Source organism: Anguilla anguilla, chromosome 3 (assembly GCF_013347855.1).
Source record: "Anguilla anguilla isolate fAngAng1 chromosome 3, fAngAng1.pri, whole genome shotgun sequence".
In the NCBI taxonomy this organism is placed as follows: Eukaryota; Metazoa; Chordata; class Actinopteri; order Anguilliformes; family Anguillidae; genus Anguilla; species Anguilla anguilla.
In genome coordinates, this window is record NC_049203.1 from 36273939 (window position 1) to 36288666 (window position 14728).

At 40.7% G+C, this 14728-nt stretch overlaps 1 protein-coding gene across 1 annotated transcript in view; it reads left to right on the top strand.

Moving 5' to 3' along the window:
- The first annotated feature begins 12751 nt into the window (after nucleotides 1-12751).
- The window catches only part of LOC118222801 (titin-like), a 202142-nt gene continuing 200165 nt past the window's right edge, over nucleotides 12752-14728 (top strand). The window contains exon 1 of the mRNA XM_035408658.1: nucleotides 12752-12961. The gene's annotated coding sequence lies outside the window, so the exon portion shown is untranslated. The remainder of the gene's footprint in view (nucleotides 12962-14728) is intronic.

The window sequence follows — 14728 nt, forward strand, 5'->3', positions numbered from 1 at the left end:
TTGATTATATTCGGCTAGTAATAGCAGTCAAAAGCAAATGTCATTTGAAAGCACGTGTAATATTCTCAATTCATTTCTATTTCCCTGGTTTATTAATCCATCTAATATAGGCCTGCCCAACCCTGTTCCTGGAGAACTACTGTCCCGTCGGTTTTCACACTTGATTCTTCTAATTGGCAGCTTGAGTTCTCTGGCTGTTGAATGAGGCGCAGTTTATTAGGGTTGGAATGAAAACCTACAGGACGGTAGATCTCCAGGGTTGGGCAGACATGATCTAATATATCAGATGCCCTCAAAAAAAGATGGAGGGGCCATTGTATAAAAAGTGCTGTATAATCTAACAGTCCAGCCCTGGTTTTTCTTTTTTTCAATGGCCTTATTTTGGCATCACTGATATAGCTTGGCCACCAGGTTATTCCATTCTCCATCCAGTTGCTTGGCACAATGTTCACTGATTTTGTGGCAGTGAATTCCACCAGAATATACATTTTCTGGTGAAGGAATTAATGAAAACAATGTCAGATAAAGTTGTTGCAGCATAAAAAAGGATCCTGCCATAGGCCAAGGATAGGTTTTGTGAGATGGAATATTTCAGCACTCCAAAAAAGAAGAAAAAGGAAAGAACTAATTTATAATTAAATGGCTGTGTGTTTTCAGGCCTGCTCTTCAATGAGCATGTGTAAACTCCTAGCAGAGCTCTGCCAAAATAAAAAATAAATAAAAAACTCAATTTAACATCCTCTTAGAGAAGCTGGATATCACGTAAATTTAAATGTTCAAGCGAATGACCCCAATAACTTAATCTCAACATGCTCAGCATGCTCAGCGTGCTCAGCACGTCAGGCTACAATGTATGTATTAGTGGGGATGCAGTGAATCCATTTATGTATGGCAGTAGCACACACTTTTTCCAAATTTCCTCAATGTTGACCACATGCAATACATCAGAAAGATGTGAAACACAGTATTCACATGTATATGAGAGTTGAATCAAATGGATAGTTGAAATGAAAAGCCCTTCTGCTGAACTGTTTGTTATACAATGTAAATTCCCCTATCTGTTTCTACAATGTTTTTCATCAATATAAAAAGCATTATCACCATCTGTGACCTTAAAACAAAATTCAGATAAATGTATTTCCATGAATTGTCTCCTTGCCCAAATGCTTTCTGGCATAGGCCCATTGTAATAACTTGTGCCAAAGGAAAGTCGGGTTTTCTAACAAATTTCTTGAGGGTTTTCATATAGTTTTCATAGGGGAATCCAGAGAAAGAATCTAAGGGACTGTGTATTTTAACGTCCTCTGCCAAATGTAAAAGGCCATGCACATTATAAACAATTTGTTCTGTTCTGTATAATTGGACTAAGTGTCGTACAAAAGATACTAAGAGTCTGTGTGCAAAATCATTATATTTTGCACAAATGGCTGGGCTTGCCAAAATCATAATTCCAGTGAAGAGCAGCAGAAAGTTGTTATAAACTGCTGTGTCCTGTATTGGGGCTAAGACAACAGGACCTGTGTACAGCAGAAATTGTCTGAATTCTGTGGCCTTTCATCTCTCCAGTTCTGTGACTTGCCTGGGTTTTCTTGTGAACTCAGAGGGTACAAATCTGTTAGAGATCTGGACAGACTCCCCACAAGATGGGATGGTAATCGGATGTTGAGTGGGCCTTTCAACCACAAAGTTAATAGTCTTTTGCAAACTCCCATACAGACCAACTGCATATAGTCTACAGGAAAGTCTGTAATGAAGTGAACATTAGATCCAAAACAGGGAGGAGGGCCATTATGATGGTCTTCATCACTCATTAGTTGAAAGGAATTATCAGTTCTCGTAGTAAAATTGGTCTCAGGAAAGGTCATACGAAAATTTTAGTATTGACCAGTTTGGGTGCATTTGTCGCAGCCATGAAATGCAGTATGACCCTTCGTGTTTCTAACAAAAGACCTGGCAGGTTTGTCGCAGATGACCGAAGCCAATTTCAAAGTTAGAGTCTTTCCCTGAAAAACAAAACCCTGGGTAAGTGCCTGGAGATCATGAGCAAAATTCTGCAAAAACTCACTACTGGATGTGGGTTTGGTTTTCCCACAGAAGAGACCAATTACAAATGGAGGGTGTTTGAAATGGAGCATTTTCCCTAGAATTGGCCAGAACTGAATAGAAGAACTTTTAAAAAGCGGTAAGCCATCAATATTAATTTGCAAGTATAAACGCATTCCATCTTTAAGTGAGGGCATGAATTTTGTTAGCTGGTTTTTCATTGCCTCCAGAGTGCAAAATGAAAGTAATGTCCTCCTGCTTTTTCTTGTATTGTCTGATTTCTCGGTGTCTTCAGAATGGTTCTGGCATCTTTTGGTAGTTTTGGGTGGTGAATCTGCAGGACACCTAGCAACAATGTCAGCGCCAGAATAATGGCTGCATTGGACAGCTCAGTTGATGAGCCCCTCTGCCAAGGATGGTTCTCTGGAATCCTCTTTTGTGGAACTGTATCAGTATCACTGTCCTCTTCAATCATAGAGGCACCCTCATCGTCACTAACATTATCATCCAAAAAGACAACATCAGCTTCAGCGGTACTTTGTGCGATGTCAGAGAAAGAATCGTCTCCATGTGCTCCTTCACACTGGAACTGTTGAACCAACAAATTGTTCTCTAGCTCTGTCATTTGCACCGGCATGCTGTGAATACTGGATTGTGTCCTTTGATAAATAGTGGACCTTGCAGGTACGTGCACTGACTGATCATTCATACTTCTATCACTCAGATACTCACTGCCCTCAATACAATTTTTATAACTGCAGCTGATTGAGAAACGAGGGGATGCCACTTACTTGAACTCTTGATTTGAACTCTAAATCTGATTTTCTGTAATCTGCCATGCAAAACCGAGGACAATTAACTTCAATACAATTGATTGTGCAAAGGCAAGTGACACTGTCATGTTCTGAAAGGGCAATTCCAGCATATTGGATACTTTATCACTCACCGAATAGGAAACGGACTACAAATTGTGTGCACGCTTATCTTGTGAAACATGGCCCAGGGTTGTAAACTACAGCTCCAGAGCAGTGGTTCCCACACTTGGTCCTGCCCGCCCCCCCTTTTTATGCTGGTCATCTTCAAACCACATTCCCAGAATTTTAAAAGATGTTATTTTTTCTTAATTGGGTGCTTTTCATGTTTAGATCACATTGTGGCAGAAATAGCTTTGAAATTGCCATGTTCATATTGTGCTATATATTTTTTTGATCAAATGAAAGACAGGTTTGAATAGGCTCCTAATTAGATTGAAAACGTTTATTTTATTTCATATTTGTTTCCTTAAAATTAACACAATGTAAGTTTGTCAAGTCATTATCTTTGTCTTTGAATTCTTCATTATCTTTCCGGTGGTTAGTTTTAAGTGGCCAGGTGTCCACATTTTCAATAATTATAATTTACCTGTTTTTATGCAGTTTCAATACAACACAATGTGAACATGGGACGTTCATTCTACATGGCATGCATAGCAGAAACGTGATCTAAAATTTAAAATAATAAAGTAGAAAAAATTTAAAATATTGTAATTGCATCTTAATAAAAAGAATAGTCTTCCAATTTCACTAAAAATAATATTGGATTAATATAAGGATTTTTAAAATATCCTTTTGCCCGCTTAATTGTTTTGTTTGATGGAATGAAAAATTTTTTGACCTGACATCATTAGCTAGCTATGTGCCGTAGTCTGAATGGTTTTGTTTTGACTGCCAGCTTTCAGTCCAGTTGACCGGTGGTTGCGAGATGAGCTACTGTTAGAGTAGCTAACGTTAATCTAGCAAAGTGGGTGAACAAACAGGTGAATTGCCTCTTAGCCAACTAAATTTCTTGTGGTGGAACTATCTATAGTGTCGCCAGTAATACCAGTAAGCAGTAAGGCATTGTATTATTGTATTAGGCCCGGGCCACGCCGCTTACCTCGCGCGTGCGTGACGGTTGTGGAACCTCTTGCTTTTCATTTCGGTGCCCATGTTAACAGGTTAGAGCAGCCACACAGCCTGGACCAGGCGTTAGACAGCTAGCTAGAGTTAGCTGACGCGCTTGCTTGGTGCTTAACACTCGAACTGAATAATGACAGTGGCAGACTAAGTTAAATATCAAGTTCGCTGCATTTGGCTGAATGGTTATTTATGACTGATTTAAGTACTTGTATATGTATATTTAGCATATATGTTTTTCTCTTTTAAGTTAAGTTACCAGAATACGCTGTAACGACAGTTCGCTTAACATTACACGAGTTTGCAGGTCTACGCAAATTGTTTAAGTAGTTTGCTGACTAGCGGTAATTTCGAGAAATTGAGCATCATTTGCGAGCATAGCGTAGCTCGACCTGTGTAACGTTACTTGTTGCTCCGCTGGGATCACTGCATACAACTTGGTTTACTCCAAAAGTCCGTTCAGAAACTTTGTATTAAAATAACTCCTCATTTACAGTTAGCAAGGCTCTTCAACATAGACATATATACACGTTGGCTGACCTGCGACGAATCCTGGTTGAGGAATGGAATGCCATCCCACAGCAACGCGTGACCAGGCTGGTGACCAGCATGAGGAGGAGGTGCCAGGATGCTGTGGCTGCGTATGGTTATTCCACCCGCTACTGAGGCTCCTGATTGTTTGTTCAATGAAAAAAGCGTAAAATTACTGTCTTGTTTGTTCCTTGTTACTGATAGAGAGTTCAATCATCCAATCCCCCAAACAACTCAAAACAATAGAGTCAATACCAACTGGAGAATACACTGTTTGACACTGGCAGGGACATTTGGCACATTTCACTTGGGATGCCACCCACATAATCAGCTGTGCTGCTCATCCCACAAATGCATGATCCTTACAAATGGGACATCATTGTAAACGGAAATGAACAGGCTTTTCAATGATATAACATACAATGCTAATAATACAGTAACAACAGAGATATGATCGACCAAACACAAATTTCCAAACTTTTTTTGAGGAGTTTACATCTAGCTGTCCTCATTCTGCTTTGCAATATAGCCACATACATACATATTACATTCATTCAACATTAGATCCCTATACTAGCCCGATTAGTATAGCACTGTCAGTATTATTTTTTGTAATCTACAGTAATGTTTGTATGTGTAATAATATAATAAATGAGCCCCCAAAAAAATTTGTGTGCCTGCTGCACGCGTGCCAAACCAAAACTCCCCTTGGTGCTAAGCCCCTGATGTCTTTCAGTCCTAGAAACGCCCCTGCCTATGTCTTTTCTTAACCACTTTTCCTTGACCTCGATGGAAAACATCATGAGGTCAAGGAAAGATGTGAAGGAGAATTCATAAGGACTTAGGAAAAGACAACCGCGGAGCTAAGAGAATCCAACTGCAGTTACACTAGGCTACGTAATTATGCAGCTGTGGATGCTATTGACGTGGGTCTGCCGTGGTGAAACAGGTTCCGAAGATGGACTACTAAAAGCGCATCTTAAGCCGCGTTTCCACCCAAAGTACCCGGAACTTTTAGTTCCAGGAATTACTTTTCAAGGAATTCGGCAGAACTACCGCATACCTCACATAACTGTGTCAAACGTTTTTTAACGGACTAACAAAGAAAATCCGGAAGAAAATATTCCCCCGAGCAGGGACTTTTTTGGGGGTAAAATAAAGTCCCCGGAACTTAATTTGGTTCCTGCGGTGGAAACGCACCGAGTTCCTCAAAAGGTTCCCAGTTCCTGGGGAAAGTTCCTGCAATGGAAACGCAGCTTTAGATACTTCGCCCCGTGCGTTTTTACCATGTTGTTTCATGCAGGCTATAAACGTGGACAACCCGGTGAAAAATATTAGGCCTACTTCACTACTAAGGTTGGAATTGAAATTAAAAAAGGAATATAGGCTACCAGTCACAAAAGTGAAACGAAATGGTTGTCACATTGAGAATGGTTGCTCACGCTCACCCTCCTGTCCACTCATATTTATCGACATGAATCCCAATTAGTATGTGTGGCAAACACGCCTGCCACAGGCCACCGAAGTGGCTTTCCTTGGGGCCCTCCAGCACAGAGACACAGGGAGAAGATGTTCCAACAGTCCAGATTTTATTTTACGAGGGTTTGGCAAGATGGTAACACCAAATGAGCAGATGTAAAAACCCTGTCATGACAGAGCTCCCCGTGTGAGTGGGGATGGCAGATTTAACCTGTGCGCAGTGATTACCTCACTACGCACAGGTGCAGCCTGTGATGCCTGTTCCTGGGTCCAATTAGCCAGGCCAATTATCTAATTCTTAACCAATTATCCAATTGGCCAGGTCTAATTAGCTTGACCCAGGGCAGGTGTGGCTGCTTAAACCATCCATCCCCACACCACATACCCCCAACGCCAAACTGAGGCCAGGGAGAATCCCTGGCCGTAGCCTACCCCCCCCCCCCACCACCCCCACACTCCCAACAAAGCAAGACAAAAAAACAAAATAAAAACACTCCACTAAAGAGTCAGGGTGGGTGGCCCCGGAACAGTCCAGTACATGCTGTGACACCCCCCCCCCGGACGACAAGGCAGCCCTTCTTCCTCCTCCCTCCCGGAGCACGGGAAGTCCTAGGCGGCTCTGCTGGCTGGTGGGGGCGTCACCGGGCTTGGGCTGTTCCAGGGGCTGTGGTGGGGTGGCTGGGCTGGCGGGCTTGCTCCTGTGTGGCGCTGGGGACCTGGAACCCTCGTAGCTGTGCTGGCCGCCAGTCGGCTCTGCTGGAAGGCTGCTGTAGGCTTACCCCCTCATGGGCTCCGGGCAAACCCACCAGTCCAAAACAAAAAACTAAAACAACCAAATGGACAAGAAAGGAAGCAAAACGGCACGGCCACCGCTCGTGCGCCGCCCGTAGCTGACCCGCCTTCCCGGCCAAGTCCAGCTCACGGCGCGACCACCTCTCATGCACCGCCCGTCGCTGACCTGCCTTCTCGGCCAGGTGCAGCTCCTCAGCGTCCCAGCTGAGGATCGCTTCCTTCCCCTCCCTGGTCATCCTCCGCTCCCCGTTCCTGGCCCGGATGATCCGCCCGAAGCCCTGTCGGGAACACCTCAGCTGCCCCTCCTCCAGTGTGCTTCCTGGCTGGCCCTCCTGTGCCTCTTTGCTGTGCAGGAGGAGCCCCACGTTGGGCGCCACTGTGGCAAACACGCCTGCTACAGGCCACCGAAGTGGCTTTCCTTGGGGCCCTCCAGCACAGAGACACAGGGAGAAGATGTTCCAACAGTCCAGATTTTATTTTACGAGGGTTTGGCAAGATGGTAACACCAAATGAGCAGATGTAAAAACCCTGTCATGACAGAGAGCTCCCCGTGTGAGTGGGGATGGCAGATTTAACGTGTGCGCAGTGATTACCTCACTACGCACAGGTGCAGCCACTCCTGTTCCTGGGTCCAATTAGCCCGGCCAATTATCTAATTCTTAACCAATTATCCAATTGGCCAGGTCTAATTAGCTTGACCCAGGGCAGGTGTGGCTGCTTAAACCAGCCATCCCCACACCACAGTATGATTGTATGAAAATAATTGTTAAATTTAATGCAAGATAGGCATAACATGTTAGGCCTACAAATCTACTACTGTACATATCATCATTCTTAAGTTTCAAACATGTTGAATTAAAAACATCTTCTGGCTAAAAATGTCTCATATCCCTTTTTCTTGAAAGACAGACTTCTGTGTTATGGTTAATATGCTGATTATGATCTGATTATAAGCCTATGCATATAATAGCTTAAGAACCACCACACAACTCAGTCATGTTGATCATTTGTTTTCGTGAACTGTCGAATGGTGTTTTGCTTTAAATGTTGCTGCCGCAAGGAATTGTGGGACGGCATTATCTCCTTTCCTTTCGTAAAGGACGGCCCAGTGTGCCCTATGCTAAAGGAGATACCCATAGGAAAGCAAAATCCAAGAAGAGATCTCATAGTTGTTTCTTTTATTTCTCCTAGACACAAATGAGCTATTTTTAATACTAAGGTGAGACCAAAGGCTTTTTCTCCTACTTCTCAAATTCAACTCAGGAGAAACAACCACATATAATCTCATTTATGTCTTAATCTGATCAAAACAAGAGATCTCTAAATGATCTTAAATAAGTCTAATTTAGGTCTCCTGAACATGGGACCATGAGATCAGAGATAGCTCAAAGAAAACTCAGCTTTGACTCCTAGATCTCATGATTCTTCTCAAATATGTCTCAGTTTTCTCACATTGACCTCATGAGAAACAACCGCATCTCAATTCAATATCCATTTGTCTTACTGAAGTCTCAAATTAATTCTCTCATTATCTCATCTTTTCTTCTAAGGGGGTTTTAGAAGCAACAATTCAGATTGAAGTGATCTCAAAAAGATGTACAACTGAGATCTTACTACTTTCTCAAGAGTTAAAGAAAAGACTGAGCAAAAGATTTTTCCTCTGGGTAAAAAAGTAAGCATTGAAGCACCTTTCCTTAGCATTTAGAGAATTTGACCAGCTCTTATCATGGCTGCCACTTAGATACTTCTGGGTCATTTCACTCAGTTAGGAACCTTCCTAAGCAAAAAAAGTGCATTGTGGGGAATACTAATGCGGGGTTTATGTCACTGCTTTCTTAGGGTCTTAAAAGCACTTTAGCACTAAGCACTTTGAACAGAACCTGATTTTCTACTGCATAGATATTTAGACAGTGGAAATCAAATCTTCAATTTGTAACTCAATCTTCCTGTTAGGCATTTTAAATGAACATTTCCTAGATTATCAATAAATTTTGTTTTGCACTAAAATGAACATGGTCTGTGTGCCTCTTTAGTGAGGAAAACCTGATTGGATATTACAGTTTGGCGCTGCGAGCACGGTCTATAATAGTGGCAGATCATGTTTTGGGTAGGCTGTAAAAAGAAGCAGTGACATAGACTGAAGTGCTGTAGTCATCAAGGCAAATGAAAGGCCTGCTGGAAGATATTCGGACTGATTTATTTTTTTACCTCGCTGTAGCCTGTGCTGACCAGGATGTCAGTGAAGGAACTCGAGCAAGAGCTCAAGAGTTTGAAGGGGAGGTTAGTCAAAGAAAGTCAAACTGCCCAGTTACATGGTGAGCAAGGCTCTCCATTTGGGGTGCACCAATCTCATTCACAACATCGATCGCCCTCCCCCATTGTATCAGCTGCCTCAATTAATGTTGTTCCCTCAATTGAGGTTTTGTATGTGCCAAAAGGAAAAAGAAACACCATGTTTTCTGGTCAACTGGGTACTGTTACTTTTTATGACTGGGTGGATGATGTTCTGAACTCCATCAATTACAGAAGGTACAAAGCTAGAGAACAGTCTGCTTATTTATATGATCACTTAGAGGGTGAGGCTCAACAGGAGATAAAGCATTGTCCTGCTGATGTCAGGCAGAGCCCTGAGCATATTTTGGAGGTCTTGAAAGGAGCCTATGGTCACCCTCACTCTCCAACTCAAACACAGAAGCGTTTCTTTGACAGAAAGCAGAAGGATGGGGAAAGTTTAAGGGAATATTCCCATGCCCTGTTAACTTTATCAGAAGAGATAAATCTCTGTAATGGGGCAGTAGAATTAGTGGGGATCAGGTCGTGAAAAACCAGTTTTCTGAGAATGTAAGAGACCCCTCCCTGTGGAGAGAACTGAAACGGTTACTCAGACAGAACCCTGATATACAGTTCTCAGCATTGTGTCAGGAGGCCATTTTGTTTTTGGAGGAAGACAACTTCAGAGGTAAAATGGCTTACACTTGTGAGAGCAATGTGGGTGCTGTGGATTGTGCCAATGTAAATACCAAAGTAAACACTAACCCTGACTCTTTCCTGATGGAACTTAGGGAGGCTGTGAGGAAGCAGGAGGAGAAACTTGAGGAGTTGACTAAGAAGCTAGAACAGCTGCAGGTAAAGGAAGTCAAGCGGCAGCGAGGCTTCAGGCAGGAAAAAAGGTATGATCCCACAGGTAGACCCATGATCTGTTTCAAATGTCAGCGAATAGGTCATATAGCTAGATTTTGTCAAGGTGCTTTGGCCAGTCAGAGTGCCAGTACTAGCCAGGTTATACCAATTGTAGCCAGGTGCCAAAGCAGCAGGGAATCTCTCCCCCAGTAGCGAGGAGCCAATCTACAGGTGGGAGGCAACTAGGCTCGGAGGACTGTGTTAGTTCACAGGAGGAGGTAGGGGACACTCTGATAGGGCCCACCCTAGTCATTGATGTCTGTATGGGGGGTGTTCAGGTACCATGTTTATTGGATACTGGTTCAACAGTTACCCTTATTACTAAAAGCTTTTTTAAGAAGAACTTTGAGAGTAAGGGGGGGAGTGTCTTTAAGAAGTGTGGGTGGTTGGCCTTGAAAGCAGCCAAGTCATTCGGACAAGTGTCATTATGAAATGAAAAAAGCCATTCGAAAATACAACATTAAATAATTAAATAGCCATGAGGTGGGAATTATTTAATCATTTCAAAATAAAATGAAGTATTTATTTATTTATAATATCTCCTGAAATATTTATTGAAATCTCTTGCTGCTCATTGGAGACAACAAGAGGGTAATTCTGAGTGTTTAACATGAAATATATTGCTCAAGCTCCGATGCAACCACCTAAAATATTTGCATTTTACATCTCCCGTACTAACATAAACGTAGTTTAAAAGCAACCGGTTTTTAAGGAAGACATGTAAAGAAAACAATCATGGTGCACCATCTTTAAGGACATTCCAACCCGTTAAAAGATCCTTCAAGGAGCTAGGAGGCTCCCAAAGAATTCTTGAGCAACTACTACAAATCAAAATGTTTACTACATTAAGGATGATACTTCCCATCCCAAACCGCCGAAAAGTTATGGAAAGCACTAAAAATGGAGGAAATCGCGGAAATGGTAAAAAAAAAAAAAAAAAAAGAAAAGAAAAAAGCGGGGACAGTTATGGAAATGGAAAAAATGGGAACAGTCATGGATTTTTTTTCTTTTCCTTTTGGAATCACAACAAAAAATAGAAATCAGGGTCATTATGAATTACTATAGGGAACATAAGCAGTGCAAATGATACATAATAAAGCTGGACATCATGAAAAATGGGATTAAAAAAGGCGGGTAGAAGCAGTTAGGAGAGAGACAATGTTTGCATGCTTATGTTTATGTTTGTATGCGTATGTGCTTGATTAAATGAGATGACAAACGGATTTCAGATTTTTGAGAGGAGAGGATTTGCTCAAAATGGTGTATTTGGTTGTTCATAGAGGCAGTCATTTTTTCTGTTGATATATATTCAGTGAGGAGGTCTGTCTGTTGTGTAGTGCTTATAGAAACATACATTGTGTTTCTTTCTTGTTTTCCAGTTGAGGAGGATGGTTTTTTGGCAATAGTTATGGTAATGACTAATTCGAATGAGGTGACTGGGAATAGCAGTTGTTGGTAATGCTATGGGGAGTGTAATTTGCCAGCCTAGAAGAGAAGACAGTATATGAATTGTGTTTTGCCTGAGGTGTTGTACAGGTGGACATTGTCAAATGGCAACAACAGCGTTACCCACAAATGGTAACCATCGTACATGGCCCATAGAAACTTTGTTACAAACGCCTGTGTGTGACGTCATCATATATTACTCGTTATCTTTTAACCTCCTTGGTTTACGTACACATGAAGAAATCTGGCAAGTTTTTGACAACAGCTGTATATTGTCATACTTTAGTAGGCATCAATATTTGGAATCACTTTTGATCTCGTTGTCACTATACGAATCGAGGGAAAGTACAGTCAATGACAAGGTTACAATATCAGTGGTCTGATCTGTGTGGTCAGTGTGGCCTGGGTTGCTGGCCTGAGTTATTGTCCCAGTCCAGTCCTGTTTGGGTGTAATTTTACAAATGATTCCAGTCAATAATTTTGCAAACGATTTCAGTCAATGTGGACTATATACAAAAGCATAGTTGGTCAGTACTGAAACAAAAATAAAACAAAAAAGATAACAATTATTAACGGTTTTTACATTCATAACATAAAGCTGATTACATTGTGCTTTATTTGAATTTGTATAACTTCATTTAGGGAAGGTCAAATAAGTAAATTAGTGTTGATTCTATATTTATACATAATACTCCTTTTTGATGAAAGTTAACATGGCAAAACCACCAGATCATACAGGTAGGTTAAAAAACCCAAAGCATTCCTTGTATGCTATTTAAAATATACTTCATATGGAAACATGTTTTAACAAGTCTGCTCATCCAAGTGGTTTTACTGGCAGGCCAGTGTTTTGTTTTCCATTTTGAGTAAATGTGAAATCTCACCATTACAGGAGAGGTATCCGTATTGACCACAGAGTGGTCAGTGCTTTTGTCCAGTTCATGCAAAGGGGTTAGTCCAAGATTTGAGTGACAAGGACAGCCACTCTCTCCTTTTGGTAAAGCACAATTTAATGGAGTTTCCCTGCTTTCATTTGAGCATAACAGAGTGACAATTTTAATAGTGCTGTAGTGTAAAGAGTGAATGTATTACAGATTGTTTCCATTTTTGAAGGCATTAGATGAATTATTTAAGGGGTAATGGGAGCTATCTGGCTAGAATTAATGCCAGGAGCACAACAGTAAAATGCATGACAGGAGTGAGGAAGCATAAAATGGCTTCTCAGTCCCATGATTCCTTTGAGGTGCTGACCAATGGGGAGTGGCAATGCATTGATGATGCTGTTTGGTCCAGGGGTATATAAAGTAAAACAACAAGGTTAGCACTTCTGAGTAGTTGGAGCATTCCCAGCCTTGCCTCGGGTGTAGGGATTGCAGGGGAAAAGCAAAACTACACGGCTAACATTCTGTGTAGTTTTGTTTTTTGTTTTTGTTCTTTTGAGGCTCAGCTGTTCTCACATTTGGATTTTCTGAAACATTCTGGATAAAGAGATTGTGTCTGAAGATATAAAACCTCTGGGCTCAGTCCCTTGTTTCTGGGCACTCTTGTGAATACAAGTAAGTACATTTTCCTCATAAAGCATTATGATAATAAATTCAACAGTTCATATGTGTATGTTGCATTTCTCAAAAATTAACTCATGTTGTAAAGATGATTTTATGCAATGCAGAACCTACAGTGTGAGTGGTTAAGCTGTTTGTAGAAAGTTGTTTTCAAGAATAAACGACAATATTGCAGTTTCAAAACAATTGTGTATTAGAGAGTGCTTTTCCATCTTCAAGGTTAGTATACAGTGGAATGATTTGAGAATAGCCAAGAATAGCTCCTGATAGCATTAGAGTGGTGTCCCAGCTGCACTGTGATGTCTTTTTAAGGGAATCAGCGGTAGGGATATCAGTTGCACCTCCAGCTATGTGCCACATGGTGACTGTCAATCAGGTTTGGGACAGATTATTTTTAGAGTCAAACCATTTCTATCACAGATTCCAGTTCTTAGGCATGAGAAGTTTGTACAGTTAGGAGTTATTTTCTGTTTTGTTATAGAACACTGTTCTTCAACGTAATTGTGTTTATATTTTGATTAATGTAAACTTTTGAACAGTAGGTATTGCTTCTTAAAGGAGTCTTCCATTTGAAGAATAAAATACACAAGTGGTGGATTGAATCTGAGGTTATATTTGGCTTGTGAATTTGCTCTGACGATATCATGTTTTCTTCAAGTTGTTTCTTGTTTGTGCGACTGGTTATTTTCAACCTCCTCCTTTTATGTATTCTACATACTACCTACATTTGACTATTTAATCTGCACAGATGCATGTGGACAGAAAATAAGCATGCTTTCAACAGTTTTTTCCCCATACAATTACTATTTTCAATGTGTAGTCTTCACTCAAATAATAGCTCAGAATAGTATAATAAAGATTGAATTATATGGTTGCATAACTATTATACTAGTTGCATCTATGTTATATGGCTTGTAGCCTAAAAAAATGGTGTCATGTTATAAAATTGACAGAGTGGCATGGGAATATCCACCATCATGTGGTTCAAAATGCAATTAAATATTGGTGAAAAAACAAGATGCAAATATTCAGTTAATCAGGTTTACTGTTGCTAATTTGGTAACTGTCTGTTAATAGTTCCTGATGATTAGTTATCAATATGGCCACCAAAGCTCCTGCAATCTACATACTTCACTCAAACGCATACAAACCTATTTGAAATAAATGTGTTTGAATGGTTGGAAGAAAGAGAAATGAATAGCTCTCTTCAGTTGGAATTTCAAATGAGTGTGGTTGGCTCAAAATCGCTTTTTACAATTACTGACATTGCTGAATTTCAATTGTAATGATTCCTCGAACAATTTGTTTAATGCTGCTTTGCTGATATTCTTGAATGCTTGTGCAGAAGTAGTGGACATACTGTGAAATGCCTGTTTTTTGTTTTTATTCATCTCTTAATAAATATTATTTATTGTGTGTTTACATGATTGGACTGTTGTCCCCTACACTGTATCACATTGAAAAAGGTGCACCGAGAAGCCCATTTCTGCATCTGTGTGTTTTTTTTTGTATGTTAGTCTGGGTGCCATTTACTTCTACTCATTAAAAACCATGTTTGCTTCAGTTTTACAGTTAATTTATATAGTGTATTGGTAGTGGAATGTAAAATGGCATATGCCGCTTAGAAGAAATATAAGGCAGCGACACATGTTGCCTTTACATTTATTTATTTATTTATTTTTTCCAGTTCAGGGCAGTTCATAGTTAATCAAACACCAGTTGCTAGCAAGATACCTTATCTAAACAGAATAGGCAAAAAAA